At 40.9% G+C, this 23,452-nt stretch overlaps 1 pseudogene; it reads left to right on the top strand.

The window, feature by feature from the left end:
* LOC129677724 (40S ribosomal protein S15-like) overlaps positions 1-19,817 on the top strand; it is a 32,262-nt pseudogene extending 12,445 nt beyond the window's left edge.
* The last annotated feature ends 3,635 nt before the right edge of the window (positions 19,818-23,452 follow it).

A 23,452-nucleotide genomic window follows, 5' to 3' on the forward strand; every position in this document is an offset into this window, starting at 1 on the left:
CTCTTCTCTTCTCTTCTCTTCTCTTCTCTTCTCTTCTCTTCTCTTCTCTTCTCTTCTCTTCTCTTCTCTTCTCTTCTCTTCTCTGTGAGGGTCAACATCAAGGCTACAAAATTCAGAATAACATAATATTGCGAATGAAAAGAGATGATACTCAAATGTCCCATTTGATGTGAAAGTTCTTCAACCTCTGGTTTTCGAGGTTACTTCTTGAGAATTTGTCTTAGAAACCAGCAGTGATGTCACTATATCTTTAAAAAGCAACTGCTATAAATTAGAATGTGCACCTTAAAGGAAGGCTTTTATAACAATCAATTAAGATACAAAGAAGCCAGTCCTGACTGATTGGCCTGGTCTTTAATCTTTAATCGCCTCCCGCTGAGGGGAGGGCAGCCTTACCAGGCCATAGAGGAAAACAATGTAGCCACTCCTTTTTTAAAAATATTTTTTAAAAATAATTTTATACATTCATTTGTATCCCAGCTGTAGCCCTCTCCCTCTTTCCCTCCCAATCCTCCCCTCCCTCCTCATCGCCTCCCTGCCCCTTTCCGAGTCCACTGAGAGGGGGTGTCCTCCTCTCCTTCCTTCTGGCCCTAGCTCATCAGATATCTTCAGGATGGTTGAAATGTCTTTATCTATGGCCTAGCAAGGCTACTCCTCCTTCAGGGGGAGGGGAAGCTCATGAGTTAATGTCAGAAATAATTCCTGTCCCCCTTACTAGGGTACCCACTTGTATACTGAGCTACCATGGGCTGTGTCTGAGCAGGGGTTGTAGGTTTTATCTATGCATTGGTCCTTGTTTGGATAAACAGTCTCATTGAAGACCCCTGTGCTCAGATATATTTGGACCTTGTGGGGCTCCCTGTCCCCTCTAGGATATACTAATTCCTCCTTCCTTCATGTGATTCCCTACACTCTGCTGAAGGTTTGGTTATGGGTCTCAGCATCTGCTTTGATACACTGCTAGGTAGAGTCTTTCAGGTGACTTCTGTAGTAGGCTACTGTCCTGTTACTTGTTTTCTCCTATTTTCAATGTCCATCCCCTTTGTCTTTCTAGATGAAGATTGATCATCGTACCCCTGGACCTCTTTCTTTTTTATCTTCTTTAGGTGTACATATTTTAGTATGTTTATCCTATCTTATAGGTCTATATAAGTGAGTATATACCATGTGTGTCTCTCTGCTTTTGGGATACCTCACTCAGGATGATTTTTTTCTAGATTCCACCATTTGCCTGCAAAATTCATGATTTCCTTGTTTTTAATTGCTATGTAGTATTCCATTGTGTAAAAGTACCACAATTTCTGTATCCATTCCTCAGTTGATGGACATCTGGGTTGTTTCCAGGTTCTGGCTATTATAAATAAAGCTGCTACAAACATGGTTGAGCAATGGTTGTCCTTGTTGTGTACTTGAACATCTTTTGGATATATGCCTAGGAGTGGTATAGCTGGATCTTGAGGTAGCACAATTCCTAATTGTCTGAGAAAGCACCAGATTGATTTCCATAGGGGTTGTACCAGTTGACATTCCCACCAGCAATGGGGGAGGGTTCCCCTTTCTCCACAGCCTCCCCAACATGTGTTATCTCTTGAGTTTTTGATCTTAGCCATTCTGATGAAACCTGATAGACTAGGATCAGAAGGAAGGCGAGGAAAACCTCCCCTATCAGTGGTCTTGGGGAGGAGCATGGGTGGAGAAGGGGGAAGGAGGGTGCAATTGGGAGGGGAAGTGGGAGGGAGCTACAGGGGGGATACAGAGTGAATAAACTGTAATTAATAAAAATAAAAAAGATACTCTGAAGATAGTTTTTAAATAGTTTTGAGTCATATAGTTCATGTACTTTCCACACCTGAATCTCACATACTCATTGTTTGTTTTTGGGTCACATACACCACTATGATGGACTCAGACAGCATCCTCTGATACCCAAAATGGGTGTGTAGGTCCACTTTCAACAAGAATGCTATCTGGTTTGGATGGGTCTGAGAAGACAAACAAAGCCAAGAATTCCAACTAAACACAGCCAGCCATACCTGATCCACCAAGGAATGTGTGGCACAAGGAGCTGCAACAATTGGCCTCTATCATGAATCACCAAATCATTCCAGACAAACACTCATCTGCTAGGTGGAGAAGGAAGAAGGGGCGAACTGCTTTGTTCTCCTAAAACACAAATATCAAACTATGATGAATATCTCTCAATTATTTTTAACTTGTCTGTCACTGAGAACAAGACTCCTTTATTCATCCTTGCTTAGTGATAGTGTCTAAACAGTCACTATTTCAAGTTTTGTCCTTCATCTTCTAAGCTACCTCTGCTTCCCTTCTGACAACAGCCTGATTCTCTCTTCACCAAGATTTCTGATGACTATTTCAAACATCAGTTCAACAGTCTCTCTGGGTCTTCAGCTGTCTACTTTTATTTCTGCTCTGAGACCCAGGGGATTTCTACCTAAGTGAAGAGCAGTCTGTAGCTTTAGTCTTCATTTTTCTCCTGGCTATGTTGTTACTTTGTTTGAGGGTTTTTCTCCTGTCTCTCAACATGTTCTCTGGCTCAGCTCAGCTTCTCCTGGTTCAACTGTCACCAACTGCCTCCTCTTCTCACTCTACTAGCTGAATTCACTTTCAACTCCCTCTTATTTTCACTCTGCTCAATCTCTTTTCTTCTTTTCTCTAGCCCTACTCAATTTTCTTTCTTCTTGCATCAACTGTTTTTTCTGACTCTACTCTTTTTTACTGGATCCTGTCCCTCCCTACTCTGCTGTCCTACAACTTCTTGTCCTCCTCCTCCTCTCCTACTACACTCTACCTGCTAAGAGACAGACAAGGGGAAGCTGCTATCAGGGAGAGCAGCTTGCTTACATGGATCCAGCCTAAGGAGAGAAGCCCCAGTTCATCCTGTATGAAAAAAAGTTCTTCTTCATTTACTGCATAGCAATAGTCAGGGTCTCCTTCCTGTAGTGGGATGATTATGTGCGTGATATGACACTCCTCTCCTACCTGCCAAGAGAAAACAACTTGTCACAGTTCCCTGGAGGTCTCAGTCCCTCTCTCTCATAACACAAGTAAGTGAACCCCCTATCCCAATGAACACCTCTCATCTTTCTCCCTCCCTTCATTGTTTCACAACCTTGGGCACTTTTGTGCTTTGTTGGGGTACTGTATAAAGGAACAGATGCTGAGATGCTCCTCTTGGCACATCCTTGGCCTAGATTCTTCCCTGAAGCACCTAGTAGGTATGTTCAGGACTTTCAAGTAGTTTAGGTAATTTATATTCCAAGGGTTACAGAGCAGGTTCTCAGATGAGGACCCGAACAGAGTGGAGTCGTCCTTGTCCTTTCCTTTCGTCAACACGCCTGTCTACATGCCTCATTTCTGTCTCTCTGCCTGTCTGCCTTTTCACCTGCCTTCTTGGCCTTCAAGATGATATCTCACTCTGTCTCTGAGCCTGGTTTGAACTTGTAGGAAGCCTCAGTTTAGCAGTGACTGGAATTGTCATTGTTAGCCACTACAAGAATGAAAATTTCTAGCTATAGCATTGATGCAAATTGTTCAAGGGACTTTGAAAGAAATGAAATACAGAGTCATCAAACTCGCGATGTCCAGGCCTTTGTATCCATTGTTTCTTCTATCAGGCATTGGTATTGACACAGACTATGAACATGTTCTTTGAGAGTCATGGGAAGCCAAGAGGAAGAATCAGCTTCAGAAGAGGAAAGACATTCGTATCTTTCACAGGGATCCACACAAGACATCACATGTCTCAATGCCTTTCTTGGTGTTCTTTCTGCTGACTTGAACTTATCACATAAATCCTGAGAAACGATTACTGTGTGCAGGCCTTTGAGTTCGTGAACTGCAATGGAAAAGAGAGAAAATCTGAGGTGACATAACCTAGTGTCCCTGAGCAGATCTCTGCCTGGCAGCCTGGGAGAGAAAAGAAAAGTCATTGGGATTCTCTCCATGATACTCCATCCCCAAGATGGACCACAAAATGGGCAGGCTGTTTTTTCTGCAAGCCTTGGCTACAGTTAACTGAGAGATGGGACCATGGGCTTTACTGGCAGCTTGAGTGGATGGAGCCATATAACTGGATGTGACTGTGAAGTGATTGTATAGAAATCTCTGTGTGGATGCATGGACTCATTGCACAAATTCCTTTCTAAACTTGGGTGGGCAAGCTGAAGCTACCTGGGAGTCAGAGAAAAACAGAACTTCTTCTGATTCTCTGCCAGCACAGATATATATTTTTTTGCCCTTCCTTCAGATCTCTAGCTCTGCTGGACTCTGTGAGGTCTGGATTTGTGTTTTCCTGGGTCCCTGTGGGTTTTACATCAGACTGAGACTCATACGAGTAGCTTCCATGCTCTGTGACTTTCAGACATAGACTGAGCCAAAAATTGAGAATTCTGGAGCTTCCACCTTGAAGAAAGCCTGATGGGAAGGCTAAATCACATGGACCATTTTCCCCAAGAACTCTGAGAAACCTCATCAAATTTTAAGAGGTTGCAGACAGTGTAGAAATATACACAGAGACTTGCCTCAAGGTCAGACAACCAGAGACTGTCACAATAGTACACTGTTGTGAAGATGGGGGAGACACTTGAGGCCCTGGAACTGCAGGGCAAACCATGTGCTCATGCAGCCTGGAACAGCTCCACCCAAGACTCCAACTGTGAGTGAAGACGCTACACCAAGACCAGCAAAGCCACAGGAACAGGGTTCTCAACTTGGCTGGTGCCAGTGAGCCCAATTATTATTTCTGAACCAATGGGAATTGAACAACTTACTCCTGATCCTTCATTTTATTGTGCAAGTGTGTGGAGTGCTGACTGCACAGGCTCCCAGCTGGCTGAGGCTGGCTCTCCCACCTGCATCTGGAAATGTATGGACTGCTGAGGGTACAGGCTCACAGCTGGCTGAGGCTGGCTCTCTCACCTGCATCTGGAAATGTATGGAGTGCTGAGGGCACAGGCTCACAGCTGAGGAAGGCTGACCCTCTCACCTGTGTCTAATTGAGGCAGAGCACTGCAATTTGGCTTGAAGATTCCCCTCATTCAAGAAGAGGTTTGACTCATGCAAAGCAAGACAAGAGTCATCCAATACTTTAGAAACTTCTGCAAATCCAGCCCTGAGAATGGACATGTTGGATTTTGGCATTAAAGGATTGCTGAGGCTGCAGGATCTTAAGTATAAAACCAGATGTCACATGTGGAAAATAAAGCCAATTAGCTGAGATATTTCAGGATTTATTTGTTAGTTTTGTGCATTTCTCTTTTAAATATTTGTGGTTTTTCCTTTTAAAATCCTTTATGTATGATATGTGCATGTATTTGTGTGTGTGCACAAATATGTGTGATTTTGAACGAGTTCATGTGTGATCAAGGACACACTGTGCTTCAGCACTTCTGCAGATGTGAGCAGATGCCTAGAGTGCTGTCCTTCCCTTGTGCTTGTGTGTCTGCCCAGCTAGCTGTGCTGTGAGAAGCCAAGGCTTGCCCTATGTCAACTTAAGAGAACTTTGGTTTTTTTTTTAATTTTATTTTTCTTATTAGTTACATTTTGTTAGCTCTGTGTCCCAGCCATGTCCCGCTCCCTCATTCCCTCCCCAACCCCACACTCCCTCCCTGGTCTCCTCCCTGCCCCTTTCCAAGTCCACTGATAGGGGAGGACCTCCTCCCCTTTCATTTGACCCTGTTTTATCAGGTATCTTCAGGGCTGGCTGCAAAGTCCTCCTCTGTGGCCTAACAGGACTGCTCCTCCCCTGGGGGGGGGGTCAAAGAGCCTGCCCTTGAGATGCTGTTAGAAATAGTCCTTGTTTCCCTTACTCTGGGAAACTACTTGGTTACTGAGCTACCACAGGCCACATCCAAGCAGAAGTTCTAGGTTATATCCATAGATGGTCCTTGGTTGAGTGTCAGTCTCAGAAAAGACCCTGTGCCTGGATACATTTGGTCCTTGTAGAGCTCCTATCCTTTCCATATCATACTAACTCCCCTTCTTTCATATGATTCCCTGCACTCTGCCGAGGGTTTGGTTATGAGTCTTTAGTGTCTGCTTTGAAACACTGCTAGGTAGAGTCTTTCAGATGCCTTCTGAGGTAAACTCCTGTCATACATTCAATGCACATCCCATTTGTCTTTCTAAATGAGGATTGATCATCTTCGCCCGTGTCTGCTTTCTTGATTATCTTCTTTAGGTGTGTAGATTTCATTATGTTTATCATATCTTGTAGGTCTATATAAGTGAGTATATACCATGTTTGTCTTTCTCCTTCTGGAATACTTCACTCAGAATGATCTTTTCTAGATCCCACTATTTGCCTGCAAATTTCATGATTTCCTCCGTTTTGATTGCTGAGTAGTATTCCATTGTGTAAAAATACCACAATTTCTGTATCCATTCCTCTGTTGATGGACAGGTGGGTTGTTTCCAGGTTCTGGCTATTACAAATAAAGCTGCTACAAACATGGCTGAACAAATGTCCTTGTTGTGTACTTGAGCAAATTTTGGGTATATACCTAGGAGTGGTATAGCTGGGTCTTGAGGTAGCACTATTCCTAATTGTCTGAGAGAGCGCCAGATTGACTTCCAAAGAGGTTGTACCAGTTTACATTCCCACCAGCAATGGAGGAGAGTTCCCCTTTCTCCACAACCTCTCCTGCATGTGTTGTCACTTGAGTTTTTGATCTTCGCCATTCTGATGGGTGTAAGGTGAAATCTCAGGGTCGTTTTGATTTGCATTTCCCTAATGGCTAATGAGGTTGAGCATTTCTTTAAGTGTTTCTCTGCCATTCGATGTTCCTCTATCTAGAATTCTCTGTTTAGCTCCGTTCCCCATTTTTTAATGGGATTACTTGGTTTGTTGCTTTTCTGCTTCTTTAGTTCTTTATATATACTGGATATTAGCTCTCTGTCAGATAAAGGGTTGGTGAAGATTCTTTCCCAGTCTGTAGGCAGTCGTTTTGTTTTGATGACTGTGTCTTTTGCTTTACAGAAGCTTTTCAGTTTCATGAAGTTCCATTTATTAATTGATGCTCCTAGAGCCTGTGCTGTTGGTGTTCTGTTCAGGAAGTTGTCTCCTGTGCCAATGAGTTCTAGGCTGTTCCCCACTTTTTTTTTCCAACTGATTTAGAGTATCTGGTTTTATGTTGAGGTCTTTGGTCCACTTTGACTTTAGTTTTGTGCAGGGTGATAAATATGGATCTATTTTCATTTTTCTGCATGTAGATATCCAGTTGGACCAGCACCATTTGTTGAATATACTGTCTTTTTTTCCATTGAATGGATTTGGCTTCTTTGTCAAATACCGAGTATTCATAGGTATATGAGTTTATTTCTGGGTCTTCTATGTGCTTCCATCAATCCTCCTTTCTGTTTCTATGCCAATACCATGCAGTTTTTATTACTGTTGCCCTGTAGTACAGCTTGAGATCGGGGATGGAGATACCTCCAGATGATCTGTTGTACAGGATCGTTTTGGAGATTCTGGGTTTTTTGTTTCTCCACATGAAGCTGAGAATCTTTTTTTCAAGGTCTGTAAAGAATTGAGTTGGTAATTTGATGGGAATTGCATTGAATCTGTAGATTGCTTTTGGCAGGATGGCCATTTTCACAATGTTAATCCTACCAATCCATGAGCACAGGAGATCTTTCCATCTTCTCAGATCTTCGATTTCTTTCTTCAGAGACTTGAAGTTTTTCTCAAACAGGTGTTTCACTTGCTTGGTTAGAGTCACACCAAGGTACTTTATGTTATTAGTGGCTATTGTGAAGAGTGTTGTTTCCCTAATTTCTTTCTCGGCCCTTTTGTCTTTGGTATACAGGGGGGCTTCTGATTTTTTTGAGTGGATTTTGTATCTGGCCACTTTGCTGAAGGTATTTATCAGCTGAAGGAGTTTCCTGTTTGAAATTTTGGGGTCGCTCATGTATACTATCATATCCTCTGCAAATAGTGACACTTTGACCTCTTACTTTCCAATTTGTATCCCCTTGATCTCCTTTAGTTGTCTTATTGCTCTGGCTAGGACTTCAAGTACCTTGTTGAAGAGATATGGAGACAATGGGCAGCCTTTTCTTGTCCCTGATTTCAGTGGGATTGATTTAAGTTTCTCTCCATTGAGTTTGATGTTGGCTATAGGCTTGCTGTATATTGCCTTTACTATCTTTAGGTATGTGCCTTGTATCCCTGATCTCTCCAAGACTTTAAACATGAATGGGTGTTGGACTTTGTCAAATGCTTTTTTGGCATCTAAGGAGATGATCATGTGATTTTTCTCCTTCAGTTTGTTTATGTGGTGGATTACATTGATGGATTTCCATATGTTGAACCCCCCTTGCATGCCTGGGATGAAGCCTACTTGGTCATGGTGGATGATATCTTTGATGTGTTCCTGGATTCGGATTGCAAGTATTTTATTGAGTATTTTTGCATCAAATGTTCATAAGAGAGATAGGTCTGAAGTTCTCTTTTTTTGTTGGATCTTTGTGTGGTTTAGGTATCAAGGTGACTGTGGCTTCATAGAATGAGTTTGGTAGTTTTCCTTCTGTTTCTATTTTGTGGAATAGTTTGAGGAGAATTGGTGTTAGCACTTCTTTGAAGGTCTTGTAGAATTCTGAGCTGAAGCCATCTGGCCCAGGGCTTTTCTTGAAGGGGAGACTGTTAATGACTGCTTCAATTTCCTTGGGAGATATAGGGCTATTCAGTCTTTCTACCTGATCTTGAATTAATTTTGGTATATGGAATCTGTCAAGAAAATTGTCCTTTTCATTTAGATTTTCAAATTTTGTGGCATATAGGATTTGTAGTATGACCTAATAGTTGTTTGGATTTCCTCAGTGTCTGTAGTTATGTCCCCATTTTCATTTCTGATTTTGTTGATTTGGATAGCTTCTCTCTGCTTTTTAGTTAGTTTGGCTAAGGGTTTGTCTATCTTGTTGATTTTCTCAAAGAACCAGCTTTTTGTTTCATTGATTCTTTGAATAGTTTTATTTGTTTCTAAGTGATTGATTTCAGCCCTGAGTTTGATTATTTCCAGCCGTCTGCTCCTCTTGGGTGTATCTGCTTTTTTTTTTTTTTCTAGGGTTTTCAGTTGGGCCATTAAGTTGTGTGTATGTATGCGATATTATGAATTTCTTCTTGCAGGCACTTAGTGCAATAAATTTTCCTCTGAGCACTGCTTTCATTGTGTCCCATAAATTTGGGACACAAATGTTGTGCCTTCATTTTCATTGAATTCTAGGAAGTCTTTAATTTCTTTATTTCTTCTCTGACCCAGCTGTCATTTAGAAGCAAGTTGTTCAGTTTCCATGTGTGTGTAGGCCTGTTGTTATTTTTGTCATTGAGGTCCAGTTTTAGTCCATGGTGATCAGATAGGACACAAGGGATTATTTCAATCTTCTTGTATCTGTTTAGGCTTGCTTTGTGACTAACTATATGGTCTATTTTGGGTAAGGTTCCATGAGGTGCTGAGAAGAAGATAAATTCTTTTGAGTTTGGGTGAAAGGCTCTATAGATGTCTGTGAGGTCCATTTGATTCATGACTTCTGTCAGAGTTATTGTTTCTTTGACAGCTTTATTTTTAATAGCCAGAAACTGGAAACAACTTAGATGTCCCTCAACTGAAGAATGGATACACTAACTGTGGCAAATTTACACAATGGAATACTACTCAGCTATTAAAACAAGGAAAACTTGAAATTTTCAGGCAGATGGATTGAACTAGAAAAGATCATTTTTAGTGAGGTAACCCAGTACCAGAAACATGCATGGTATATATCTATAAGTGGATATTACTATATAGTACAGGATAACCATACTACAACCCATAGCCCCAAAGAAGCAAAGTAAAAAGGAGGACCCAAGAGACGTTGAAGGAATGTCACTCAGAAGGGGAAATAGAATAGGCAGCAGATGTGGAAGAAGAAAGGGAATTGAGTAGGAGATGGAATGGGGAGGGAAACAAGTTTGAGGACCAGTTCTGGGGAGAACAGGTGAGAGGGATGTGAAGTAGAATAGAAATTGAGGGAAAGCATCTCTTTATCAAGCTGGAGGCCTATGACAGGGTAGACTCCTGGGAGGATATGGGTGTGATTCTAACTGAAACTCTTAACCTGTGTGGGGAGTGGGGTTGGGGGAAGGACTAGGGGAAGGGCCATGAGACTGAAATGACCACCTTCTACCAAGATAGGACCAAGATACCAAGATAGAGGCGAACAAAATCCCACCAACAAAACTTTTGATCCAAAAATTACCCTGCCTACAAGAAGTGCAGGAAAAAAGGAATAAAGATTGAGGGAATATCCAACCAAATATTTGGCCCAACCTGAGACCCACCCCACAGTAGTCAGCTCCTCACACTATTAATGATATTCTGTTATGCTTGCAGACAGGAGCCTATCTCTCCTCTCCTCTGCTTTGCTCCAGCCCACAGTGGATCGATACAGATGCTGGTACTTGCAGCCAGGCATGGGGCAGAGCTCTGGGGGTCTTATGAAAGTGTTGGGGAAAAGATTGGAAGGACTTGGAGCACACAGGAGCCTCACAAGATGACCAACAGAGACAACTAACCCAGACCCATGGGGGGTTACAGAGACTGAACATCAATTAACGAGCATACAGAGAAGGATATTCTGCCATATCAAATCTCCCCAGCACATTAAGTCACATCAGGACTGAGCATACATATCCTCATCCAATGATGCCAGGCAAGGCAGCCCTGCCAGGGGGAAGTGATCCAAGTGCAGCAATAGAGTGCATGCTAGAAGAGCCCCCACCTCCACTTGCCAGGAGACTCACATGAAGACCAACCCATCCATTGGACACACCTGTGTAGGGGTCCTAGGTCAGACCATGTATAGCACCTTTAAAGTGCTATAAAAGTATAGCATCCTGAAAGTGACGTTTGTAATCCCATGTTATGATTTATTGTCAAAAAAGTGACATGGCATGCAACAAATAAAGAAAAAAAATTGTGTTACTTATATATACTTTTAGTATTTAGAAGTATTGTAAGTACAATAATCATTAAAATTTATTTTTCTCATTTTTTTAATTCACTTTACATACTTGTAGCCACTTCCCTGCTCCCCTCCCAGTCATACACCCTCTCCATGCTCTCCCCTTCCCCTTCTCCTCAGAAAAGTGGAGCACCCTTTTCCATCCACCCCAGCTCATCAAGTTGCATCAGGACTGAAGGAATCCTCTTCCTTCAAGGAAGACCTGTCAGGGGAAAACTATCTAAAAGCTAGTGAGTCCCTGTCCAACGCAGTTCCTACTTCCCTTACTTGAGTACCCACTTGAAGCCTAAGATGTGCATCAGCTACATCTTTGAAGGGAGTTTAAAATTTCTTATGTAGATTTAGAATACAGCTATTGTTTATATATTCTAAATTTTTTGAACGTTTAGTGATGAAAAATGCACATATGCCTTGGCTGATGTTTGAAGCCATCATTATTTATTCTGTAAACACAACATGTATTACTTGATATTTTTATGTTTCTATTATATATTCAATTAAGTCTTTTAAAAAACCACAAGAAAAATGGAAGAATAATGCATATAGTATTATAATGCACTAACTCATGGAATAATACTTGTAAAGGAGAGAACAGCAAGAGATATTATCATAGTTAAACTATAGTAGAAAGTCTAAAAACATAAACTTAAATATCCCTAAAATTAGAAGTAGCAGAAATTGTAAGTATTTGACCCATATATGTTATCATGGCATAACTAAGGCATAGAGAGTAATTTTAAAATCTTTAATTTTAATTGCTTTAATTGGAAATGTTTAGTAAATAGCTCACATCTCATTCAGGTTATCCTCTCCATGTGATCTACAGCCTTTTCTCCCCTCTTTTGGGCACTTGTAATGCCACCTGAGGCCACACATGTCCCCTAAGAGGGTCAACGTCTACAGATGTAAAATCCTGGCACTGCCTTTTGAAAGGAGTCTGCACGGTGACTTAGGACGTGAGAGCATAAGCTGCACAGGTGCCAGACATGTGAGGTCACTGCTCCTCTCTCCTCACTTTAGGGAGGTTGAGTGTGAGAACGGTACATACTTTTCAGCCCATTTAGAAGTCAACGTTATCATGCATACATTTCACTCAAGTCTTGCCAATTTTTCAAAGTGGCTTTCTACTCTGTGGTCTGTTCGTATAGTCCAATTCCCCAGTTCTCTGATACATGGAACTAAAACCCTTGATAAATTTGCAAGGTCAGCCAATAAATGTGATTCTTTCACTGAAACATTGAAGGAAGGGCATAGACATGAGGGACTACCAAAAGTTTCTTTATGAAGCCCACTTTGTATGAAATATAAAACTAAGCAAAAACAAAATGAAAGAGAGAAAATAATCATCTATAAATTAATTGTTACTCATATAAGGAGGGTGTTTGAATTACTTTTTGACATAAATTATGCTGTGAACTGTCATTGTTTGATTAATTGAAAATGCAGTGACTTCATCAAAATTTATACTAATATTGTGTATATAGAGTAGAAATACCTCTAAGCCATCTCTTCCCACACTGTCTTTGTGTGGATTAAAAGCCTTTTTAATTTAATTATTGTTATTTTTACTAATTACAGTTTATTCACTTTGTATCCTCCCTGTACCTCCCTCCCTCTTCTCCACCCATGTCCCTCTCCAAGTCCACTGATAAGGGAGGTCCTCCTTCCCTTCCTTCTCTCTGACCCTAGTCTATCAAGTCTCATCAGGAGTGGCTGCGTGTCTTCTTCTGTGGCCTGGTAAGGCTGCTCCCCCCCCCTCAGGGGGAGGTGATCAAAGAGCAGGCCAATCAGTTCATGTCAGAGACAGTAACTCTTCCCATTACTATGAAACCCACTTGGATACTGAACTGCCATAAGCATATATCCAAAAGATGCTCAAGTATACAACAAGGACATCTGCTTAACCATGTTTGTAGAAGCTTTATTTGTAATAGCCAGAATCTGGAAACAGCCCAGATGCCCCTCAGTTGAGGAATGGATTAAAAAAAATGTGGTATATTTACACAATGGAATATTACTCAGCAATAAAAAACAAGGAAATCATGAAATTTACAGGTAAATGGTGGAAACTGTAAAGGATCATCCTGAGTGAGGTATCCCAGAAGAAGAAAGACACACAGGCTATATACTCACCCATAAGTGGATATTAGACATATAAGATAGGATAAACATACTAAAATCTGTACATCTAAAGAAGCTAATGAGGAAGGAGAACTCTGGATAAGATGCTCAATCCCCATTCAGAAAGGCACAGAGGATGGACAACAGAGGAGGAAGAAAACGGAACAGGACAGGGAGCCTACCACAGAGGGCCTCTGAAAGGCTCTAACCTTGCAGGTTATCAAGGCAGATGCTGAGACTCATAGCCAAAATTTGGGCAGAGTACAGAGAGTCTTATGAAAGAAGTGGGAGATAGTAAGACCTGGAGAGGACAGGGCTCCACAAGGACAGCAACAGATCCAAAAATCTGGGCACAGGGGTATTTTCTGAGACTGATACTCCAGGCAAGGACCACTCATGGAGATGGCCTGAAACCCCTGCACAGAGGTAGCCTATGGATTAAAAGTCTTTATGCACATAGAGCGAATCCAAGTAAACAGTGGAGTTAAAACTTCACTCAGAGGGCTTAAATAGAGGTTATGGTCAGGTACTCTATTTCTGTGATAAACCCCTTGGCAAGCAAGTTAATTGCAAAAGTCAGCAATGTAAAATCCTCAGTGGTAAGAGATTTAAAATATCAATCTAAAACAAAATGTTGAACAAACCCTTTTTATTACATACTCTATCCAATCTTTGCTATCACACGTACATCATATCTACTATGCTATCAGGAAGCTGTTATTTTCACCTTGAACATATAAGTATGTATTGAAAAGGCATTCAGGAGAACATATACATAGATAGAGAAGGGAAATATTTTATTTGGCAAAAATAATTAAAAAAAACCATTTTAGGCAGAAGTAACATTTGTACAGTGATCCAGGGACAAAGCTGGGGAACAAGCCCTTAAAGAACAATCTAAAAGTCTAATACACTAAGATAATAAAAGGAGAGTTTCATTATGGGGTGAAGGGAGAACTGATCCCAGGAAAAAAAGATGGGAATGAAATGTTCGGGGCTTTTCATAACTGGCTAATTATTTTGAAACTGACATTCTGGCTAGAGCCAACACTAGACTTGCTTTTCTCAAGCTCAGTGGAAACACTTGAAATAGTCAAACAGGTTAGTCTTGTCTGGGGCAGGTTCATCATGTTCAGCTCTTAGAAGATGTTCAATTTTTTTTTGGAGTGATGACAAGGCTATCAGTGAGAAAATTTATAGTACTAACTAACTAACACCTTTAATTCTTTTCTTTAATTGTTTTTTTAACTTTTTATTGATTCTTTGTGAATTTCATATCATGCGTCTCAGTCACACTCCTCTCCCCATCCTTTTGTATCTAAACTTTTTCCCTCCTATCTTCCCCACAAACAAAATTAAAAACAAATAGAAATATATCTTGTCTGGGAAGGTGTAGTATTTCACAGTGTGTCCCACAGGAACACTTTGTTCCACACACCTTTACAAAGGTACATTGCAATGAGTTATTGGTCTGATTCAAGGCCTCTGGCTTATGCTACATTATGATACTGGATCTTCACTGGGACTCCTCTCAGATATCCTGTTGTTGCCCTGTGTCACTGAGATCATGCAGCTTTGGTACTGCAGGACACTTCACACAGTCTAGCAGTTTACACATGGCGTAGATGTTGGGGTGACCCAACCCCAAACCCTGGATCTGGGCCTGAATTGTAGATGAGTTGGACAACTTGCCAACTCTCCCACACCCATGCCACCAGGGCCAGCTTTCCAATACTGCCCCAACTAGCTCACTTAATATGAGAATGTGTATAAGGGAATGTACACCATCCAAGAAAAGGCAGAGGCGTCTGATCCCCTAGAGTTAGAGTTATAGGAAGGCATGGGCTGCCCAACATGTTGGAATCCAAACTCAACATCTCTGCAAGGTCAGCAGTACCTTCTTTTAACTGCTGAGCCATTGCTCTAGCCCCAAATTTCAAATTCTCCTAATGAATTTGTAAAGGAATATAGTGATCTGATAAAGAATGACACATGCTTATTACAGAGTGGTAACATATAGCAGAATTCTAAAAATTATCTTCTGAATTAAAGAATTTATAGTGTCTACTGGTGGTGACACTAATCAATAATTTAGAACATCACTGGATATTGATGGCACATGTGGCATTACTGTGGATAAAGACAGCACCATACAGATTACATAAGCATGAGGCAAGAGATGAGAAATAAAGAATTACGGACACACTATTCTCCATTCACTACAGAGGAAGATACTAACAATTCCTGTCTTACTCTAGAAACACTTTGGAACTCCTCTGGCCATCAGTCCCAGCATATGGCAGCCCTTGATTCTCTGGTAATTATTTCATTTTTTTATTAACTTTCATTTTTTTCTTCGCTCTCTTTTTACTGCAGATGTCTTTGTTTCTCTCCCACACTGTATATCCTGATTAGTTTCCTTACTCCCTTCCACTTCCTTTACACCACCCCTCACATTAGGATCCACCTCCTTTTTGTCTCTCATTAAAAAACAAAAAGTCTTTTATCCAAGCAGCTGCCAAGGTGGCTGAAGTGGAGCAGAAGAAGCAGCGAGCAGCGGACCTTCTGAAAACTATGTACCATGGTATGGAGTTGGATCAACTATTGGACATGTCCTATGACCAGCTGATGCAGTACTGGCCACCAGTGTAGGGGCCTCTACTGTGGCCTGTGTTCGAAGCAGCAGTCACCCATGGAGGTGCCATCCATGGAAAAGCTCCAGGTAGTGAAGACCCACCTGAGGGATAGGACCATTCTGCCTGGGGCTGTAGGCAGTAGGGTGGCGTGTGGCACGGCAAGACCTTCAACCAGACCAAACCAGAGACAATTGGCCAGTACCTGGGAGAGTTCTCCGTCACTTCTCAGCCTGTGAAACAAGGCCAGCCTGCTACTGGTGCCTCCCACACTAGAAACAGGCATCCAAGGTCTAATGATAACATAAAACTTATTAAGATAAAACAAAAACTAACACATTGGACTAGGACAAAAACAAAGCAACAAACAGAAGGAAAAGAGCCCCCGAAAGACACAAAACCAGATACAGATGCAGAGATGCACTTTTTCTCAAATTCAGGAATTGCATTAACAACAAAAGTAAAGCTGTTTACACAAAGTGCCCATGGAGCAAAACAGAGAAAGTATTTATGAATAAATAAAAACACAAATATATAATTTAAAAAAGGAAAAGCCCTGATCTAACATTAATAGACCAGGATCCGCAATGACGCAGTTGATCTCTCGTTCTGTTGGCCATCTACTGCTGGGCACACAGCCTGCCCTTAAGAGCAGCTTGTTTCCCCAGTGAGACTCCCTTGGAGAAAACTACATTTTCACTTGCTAGTGGTTATCAATTGTAGACAGTTTCTGGGTTAAGGATGAGGACGTGCCAATTTCTTCTTCCGGCTCTAGGACCCCATTTGGTAGGCATTGTGGGTGCTACCATGTTTCCTGTGAGCTCATATGTGATGTGCATCAACCCTGTTGATTTAGCAGATCTGTACTCTTGGTGTCCTCCATCCCTTCTGGCTCCCACACTGCCTCCTCTTCTGCATGGCCCCAGGAGCTCTGAAGGGGTGGGGGGGATATGATGGAGATATCTGTTCCTTGGCTGAGTATTCCAAGTTGTCTCATTCTCTGCGTAAAGTCTGGCTATAGGCTTCTGCACCTAATCCTATTTTCTACTTCAGAACATCTTCATGATGATAATTGAGCACTTATCTATGAGTATAGCAGAAGGTCATTAAGAGTCATTTTATCGCTACATGTTTTGTTTACAACATGTTTATTTAGAACACTAGTATTTGGTTTTATCTTAGGTCCCCGGGGTATCTAGTCTCAAGTTCTTGCACATCCAACCAGTGTTGAGTATGGGCTCTATCTCATGGAGTGGGTCTTAAGTCAAGTGAGACATTGGTTGGCTGTTCTCACAAGCTTTGTGCCAGCATTGCGCTAAGCATATCTTGCAGGCAGGAGACCATTTTAAATCCAGGGTTTGTGGTGGTGTTAGTGGTTATGTGTCTACTTTGGTAGCATGCAGAGTACCTTCCTATACCAAAGATGATAGAATATACAGTGAAAAGCCTATGTAGAGACCAGCACAACTCCTTCAAGTTTAATGAGTGCATAAGTGTTGCGGTACCGTCAGTTAGTGCAGAGTAACCTATAGTCATGGCAAGAACTTCAATTTGGGGATTCCTAAGTACCCCTTTGACCAACAGCTCAATTAAATCTAACCCAGTCCTAGTACTGAAAACCTCATTGGGTGAAAGAAATGATCAGTTGGAACAGGCTCTCTAATATTGGTGACTTCGTGTACATTGCCTTAATATATGTATATATATATTTAAGGAGGTTTCTACTGTGATAGATTTCTATACTATCCATCAAATGGCTTTTTGTTTAACTGTCTCTCCCTGTATTTCTTTCTGTGTTCCCTGCTTCCCTTCTCCTCCCCACTTGATTCCCCAGAGCAAAGCCCCCTCATCCATCCATAACTATTCTATTTCCTCTTCCTAGGGAGATCTATTTGTTCTCCCTTGTCCCTTCCTTACTCTATACCTAACTTCTGTAGTTAAACAGATTGTAGCTTGGAATGCTTAGCCTAATAGCTAATGTCCATATATAAGCTAATTCATGCCATATTCTCCTTTCTGTCTCTGGGATCACTCTCTAAGAATGAACATTTTAAAACACAGTTTTTAGTTGAGGGCCCCCTAGATTGTTTTCTATTTCTGGCTATTATGAGTAGAACAGCAGTGAACATGGTTGAACAAGTGTATCTGTGGTAGGACGAAGCATCCTTTGGCTAAATCCCCTCCACCTTGAGGTGGAGTGATTCTCATCTTCCTGAGAAACTGCACACCATGTCTCAGTGGTAGAACTCTATCCTCTCTGGCCTTTACTAACATCTGTCACAAGAGTCACTATGTCGCACATGCATAGACAAGCTGCAGTGGCTATTTTCCAAACTTGCAAGTCTTTTATAATACAGCGCAAGGAAGAAAAAAGACAAGTGAGGCTTTCCTTGTGACTGCTACCAGTGCACAACCCTAAGGGCTTTAATAATTCTAAGATTTAATATGAATTTGAGGAATAAGTTTTGCATAGTCAGGAATAAGTTGCTGCCAAGCCTGATAACCCAAATTTCATCTGCAGTACCCACACAGTGGAGAGAAATGACTGACCACATTAAGCTGTTCTTTGACCTACATAGGCATTGCTGTGGTGTCAATGCACACATATACACAAAAACACACACAAATATAGTTTTACCAGTTTAATTAGAAGATCGTGGTAGGAAAGGGCCTGCAGAACCAGCAGAGATGGGGTTTGCGCAGGCTCTGAACCACATTACCCTCTATCCTGAGAAGGTCAGAACATCATTCAGCCTGACACTTTCTCCACCTACTCCTGATCGGTCTGGTCCACATGGGACACAGCCTGCAGATCCAGCAAAGTTGAACTGTCCATGGGCCCCAACCGCCATGGTCCACCATCCAGAGGAAGCCAACCAGGGGCCCAATAGGATTGTCTTGTAACTCTCTTCACATACTCCTGACCTGCCTGGCCCATCTGGAATGCAGCCAGCGGACACAGTATGAGATGAACTGTTCCTGGGTTCCAGTCACCACTGCCTTCCTTAGGAGGCCTGTGTGCAGCCTGAATAACTTTCAGCTTAGAGCCCTCTCTGCCTATTCCCAAACTACTTGACTGCCTGGTACCACCAGGCCAGTGCAGAGGACCTAGGTCCCCTGCTCAGATGTAACTGATAGGCAGATCAGTCTCCATATGGCTTCTCTAGTAAGGGAGCCATGGGCTGCTTCTGACATGGACTCTGTGGCCTGCTCCTTGATTACTTCCTCCTGGTGGGTGGCCTTGCCCAGCCACAGAGGTAGAGGATGCATCCATTCATGATGAGACTTGATCAGCTGGAGTCAGGTTGGTTGAGAGGGCAGGATTCTTTATGAGGACTAGGGATGGGGGTTGGGAGGAAAAGGAGCAAGATTGAGACCAGGATGAGATGAGATAGGGGGCTATGATCCAAATGTAAAATAAATAAATTTAAAAAATAAACTTAAATTAAAAAATAAAAGATCACCATAACTTCATATCAAATGTGATAATAGGATATATTAAAATTTGCAAACATTTTGTATTTTTTTAATTGCAAAACATTGTGATACAGAGTCTGTCAAACTGGACATTTAGTTTGGAAAATGAACGGACTTACTTCTTTGGCTCAAAATGATACATATTCCTAACACCTTTACAGTAAATGTGGGAAAATATCTGAGCCTTGTTCGACATTATGTTCCTAGCACATTATATGATTCACACAGAAGTGCCTGTGACAGTGTGGATACAATTGGCAGGTGGGATGTGGGTGTGACAGGTAAAGGGAGGATCAGGAAGAGTGTAGAGAAGCAGTGAGGGATCATTGGTGAAGTCGTTTCTGGTGCTGTGATGATGTCCTAAGGTGGAGTACACCTCAGAATGATTTAGGAGTATATACAACATTCCTCAGTTATGTGCTAACCAGGTATTTGTTACTGGTAAAAATGTGTTGCATTTATACCTCATTTTAAGGTTTTTTTTTTTGTGAATTTTGGTATCATTTCCTATGAATTTTGTTACTCCATTGTCATATCAAAAATTTTTCTTCATTTTCTAACAGGTAACTAATGCATCCTGTCCAAGCATTTCTTATAAAATTTTAATTTTATCACACTACTAACTTGATAATTCCAGTATCAATAAAATTCATTATATACATCATTATTCCATTATCTTTGTTCCTATAAGGGAATAGTGAATAAAAATCAAAGTAGACATGAACAGAAAGCATATGAAAAAATGGCATGCTACAATGTTATATTTTCTTGGTGAACTTATTTTTTCATGGTGAATTTTAAACATTTGACCAAATATGATATTTTCATTAAAAGTAAATATTATTCTGAATATAAATTTTGAAAAATGTGATCACATGAATATAAAGCCAAGGATCAAATTCATAGAGAAGTTAAACAGAAACAAATCAAGTAATCCAATTAAAAAGTGGGGCACAGAGCTAAACAGAGAATTCTCAATAAAGAAATATCGAAGGTAGAGAAACACTTAAAGAAATGCTCAACCTCCTTAGTCATCAGGGAAATGCAAATCAAAATGACCTTGAAATTTCACCATACACCCATCAGAATGGCTATGATCAAAAACTCAAGTGACAACACATGCTGGAGAGGATGTGGAGAAAAAGGAACCCTACTCTATTGCTGGTGGGAATGTAAACTTATACAACCACTTTGGAAACCAAACTGACACTTTCTCAGACAATTAGGAATAGTGCTTCCTCGAGATCCAGCTATACCACTCCAGGCAAATATCCAAAAGATGCTCAAATATACAACAAGGACATTTCCTAAACCATGTTCATAGAAGATTTATTCGTAATAGCTAGAATCTGGAAACAACCCAGATGTTCCTCAGTTGAGGAATGGATACAGAAATTGTGGTACATTTTCACAATGGAATAGTACTTAGCAATTAAATACAAGGAAATAATGAAATTTGCAGGCAAATAGTGGTAACTAAAAAAGATCATCCTGAGTCTGATATTTCAGAAGCAGAAAGACACAGATGGTATATACTCACTAATAAGTGTATATTAGACATATAATATAGGATAATCATACTAAAAGCTATACACCAAAAGAAGCTAAGCAAGAAGGAGGACACTGGGTAAGACGCTCAATCCTCATTCAGAAAGGCAAACAATATAGACATCAGAAGAGGGAGTAAACAGGGAACAGGTCAGGAGCCTACCACAGAAGGCCTCTGAAAGACTCTACCCAGTAGGGTATCAAAGCAGATGCTGAGACTCATAGCCAAACCTTGGGCAAATTTCAGGGAATCTTATGAACGAAGAGGGAGATAGAAAGACCTGAAGTGGACAGGAGTTCTCCAAAAGAACAGCAAAACTGAACAATATGGGCCCAGGTGTCTTTTCTGAGGCTGATGCTTCAACCAAGGACTGTTCATGAGACAATCTAGAACTCCTGCACATATGTAGCCCATGGCAGGTCAGTCTCCAGGAGCATTCCCTAGTAAGGGGAACAGGGACTGTCACTGACATGAACTCAGTGGCTGGCTCTTTGATCACCTCTCCCTGAAGTGGGGTGGGGAACAGCCTTATACCAGGCCAGAGAGGAAGACAATGTAGCCAGTTCTGATGATAGGCTAGGGTCAAATGGACGGGGAGGAGGTCCTCCCCTATCAGTGGACTTGGAGAGGGGCATGGAAAAAGAAGAGGAAGGGAAGGGAGGATTGGAAGGGGATGAGGGAAAGAGCTACAGCTGGGATACAAAGTCAATAAATTGTAATAAATAAATAAAACAAGATTTTAAAAGAAAAATAAAGTAAGAATAAAATGGAATATCTTTTTATAGTTAAGCAGGATATTTTTAAGAAATAAATAAAATAAAGAGGAGGAGCAAAATAAAGAATGTTTATGAGTAACAATTTTCAAGTCCTTAAAGTGTCATTCTCAACATATTCCTGAGCTCAGGTCCCAAGTATTTTATTATAAAAGTGAAATCTAACACAGTCCTGGACTGAAAACATGTCCTGAGAGTCACTTCTGGAGAGGTTCAGTGTTTGCCCTATGGAGACACTATGCAGTCTTTCACAATGGAATGGAAGACAGATATGTACTTCATAGTTCCTTTTCTCAAACAGCAACACATGCCATCTGTAAACACTTCATATAAACACTTCATATCTAACACTGAAGGGAGAACAATCAGCAATGTTTCTTGTCAATGGCAAATACATCTTTGTAGAACTGTAGGATGCAGACTGTGGTTTAGAATCAGACTCACATGACACCACAATACAGACATTTATAAAATGGTAGGTATGGTTCTTTTCTGTGCGTATTCATACACAGTGAACACATAACAGGAAAACTCACTTGTAATACGGGGAAATAAATTACTTTGTTACCCAAGTTAACAATGACCCTTCCTGATACTGATGATTCATGGAAATGTGATTTATTATTTAATCATGATGGAAATGTGATTTATTATTAAATCAATACGTCTGGACAGCATATTCTGCTCTGAACCATGTCCAAATTAATCAATGTAAAGAGAAAAGTTAATGTATATCCTATGGTTTTCTTCAAAACCTAGGGATCACGTCAAGAGTTTCTCATATGTGAGTTAAATTTCCCACAATTAAACTACATCCTTCAAACTTCTCCCTACTCTCACTTAAAAAAAATTCTCCCCTATTAGGAGACTAGGGGAAGGGTATAGGGGGATAAAAGGGGGAGGGTGGGATTGTAAGAGATGAGGGAAGGGTCCACAGCCTGTATACAAAGTGAATAAGTTGTAATACATAATAATAATCAATAAAAATGCAAGAAAAATTCTCATGTTTTTAATTTTAAATTTTATATTTCCCTCTTTTATTAAATATAGATTATTTTCTCATTCAATATACCATAATTGCTCTTTCTCCTCCCTCTACTCCTCCCAGTTCCTTTCCACTCCTCTCACATCCAGATATACTCCCTTTCTGTCTCTATTAGAAAACAAGAGGCTTCTAAGAGATAACAAAGGTTATTCAAAACTATCATTACAAAGTAGGGCAAGCTAAAAGTTGGGAAAAAAACAAGATAAATCAAAAGAATAAGAGACACACTTGTTCACACAATTAGGAGTCCCATAAGATACTAAACTAAAAACTATCATATGTTTGTGGAGGACCTGGAGAAGACCTGTGTAGGCTCAGTGCTAGCTTCTTCAGTCTCTGTGCGTTCATATGAGCTTTCATCAGTGAGTCAGAGGGCTTTGTTCTTCTTGTGTCCTCCATCTCCTCTGCTTCTTACACTCCTTCTGCCTCCTCTTCTACAGTCTTCTCTAAGCTCTTAGGGAAGGGAGAAATATATGGAGACATCCCACTTAGAACTGTGTGTTTTAAAGTCTCCCTCTCTTTGCATAATATCTAGATTGGGTCTCTATATTTGTTCTCATTTGCTGCAAGAGGAAGCATCTCTGAATGAGCCAGAATATCATAAGGAACCATTATACTGTTACTTTTATTTATGTGTTTATTTGCTTGGAGCAGTAGTGTTTTATTTTAACCTAGGTCTCAAGGTTATCTAGTCTTTCTGGTCACCAAAGCAGCGGTGAGTACAGTGGACCTTTAGTCAAACATTGCTTGGCTACTCCCTCATGTTCTCTGCCATCATTGCAGCAGCATATCTTGTAGGCAGGATGGATTGTAGGTCAGAGGTTTTGTGGCTGGG

The sequence above is a fragment of the Psammomys obesus genome, unplaced genomic scaffold (assembly GCF_907164565.1).
Source record: "Psammomys obesus unplaced genomic scaffold, mPsaObe1.curated_primary_1811, whole genome shotgun sequence".
NCBI lineage: Eukaryota > Metazoa > Chordata > Mammalia > Rodentia > Muridae > Psammomys > Psammomys obesus.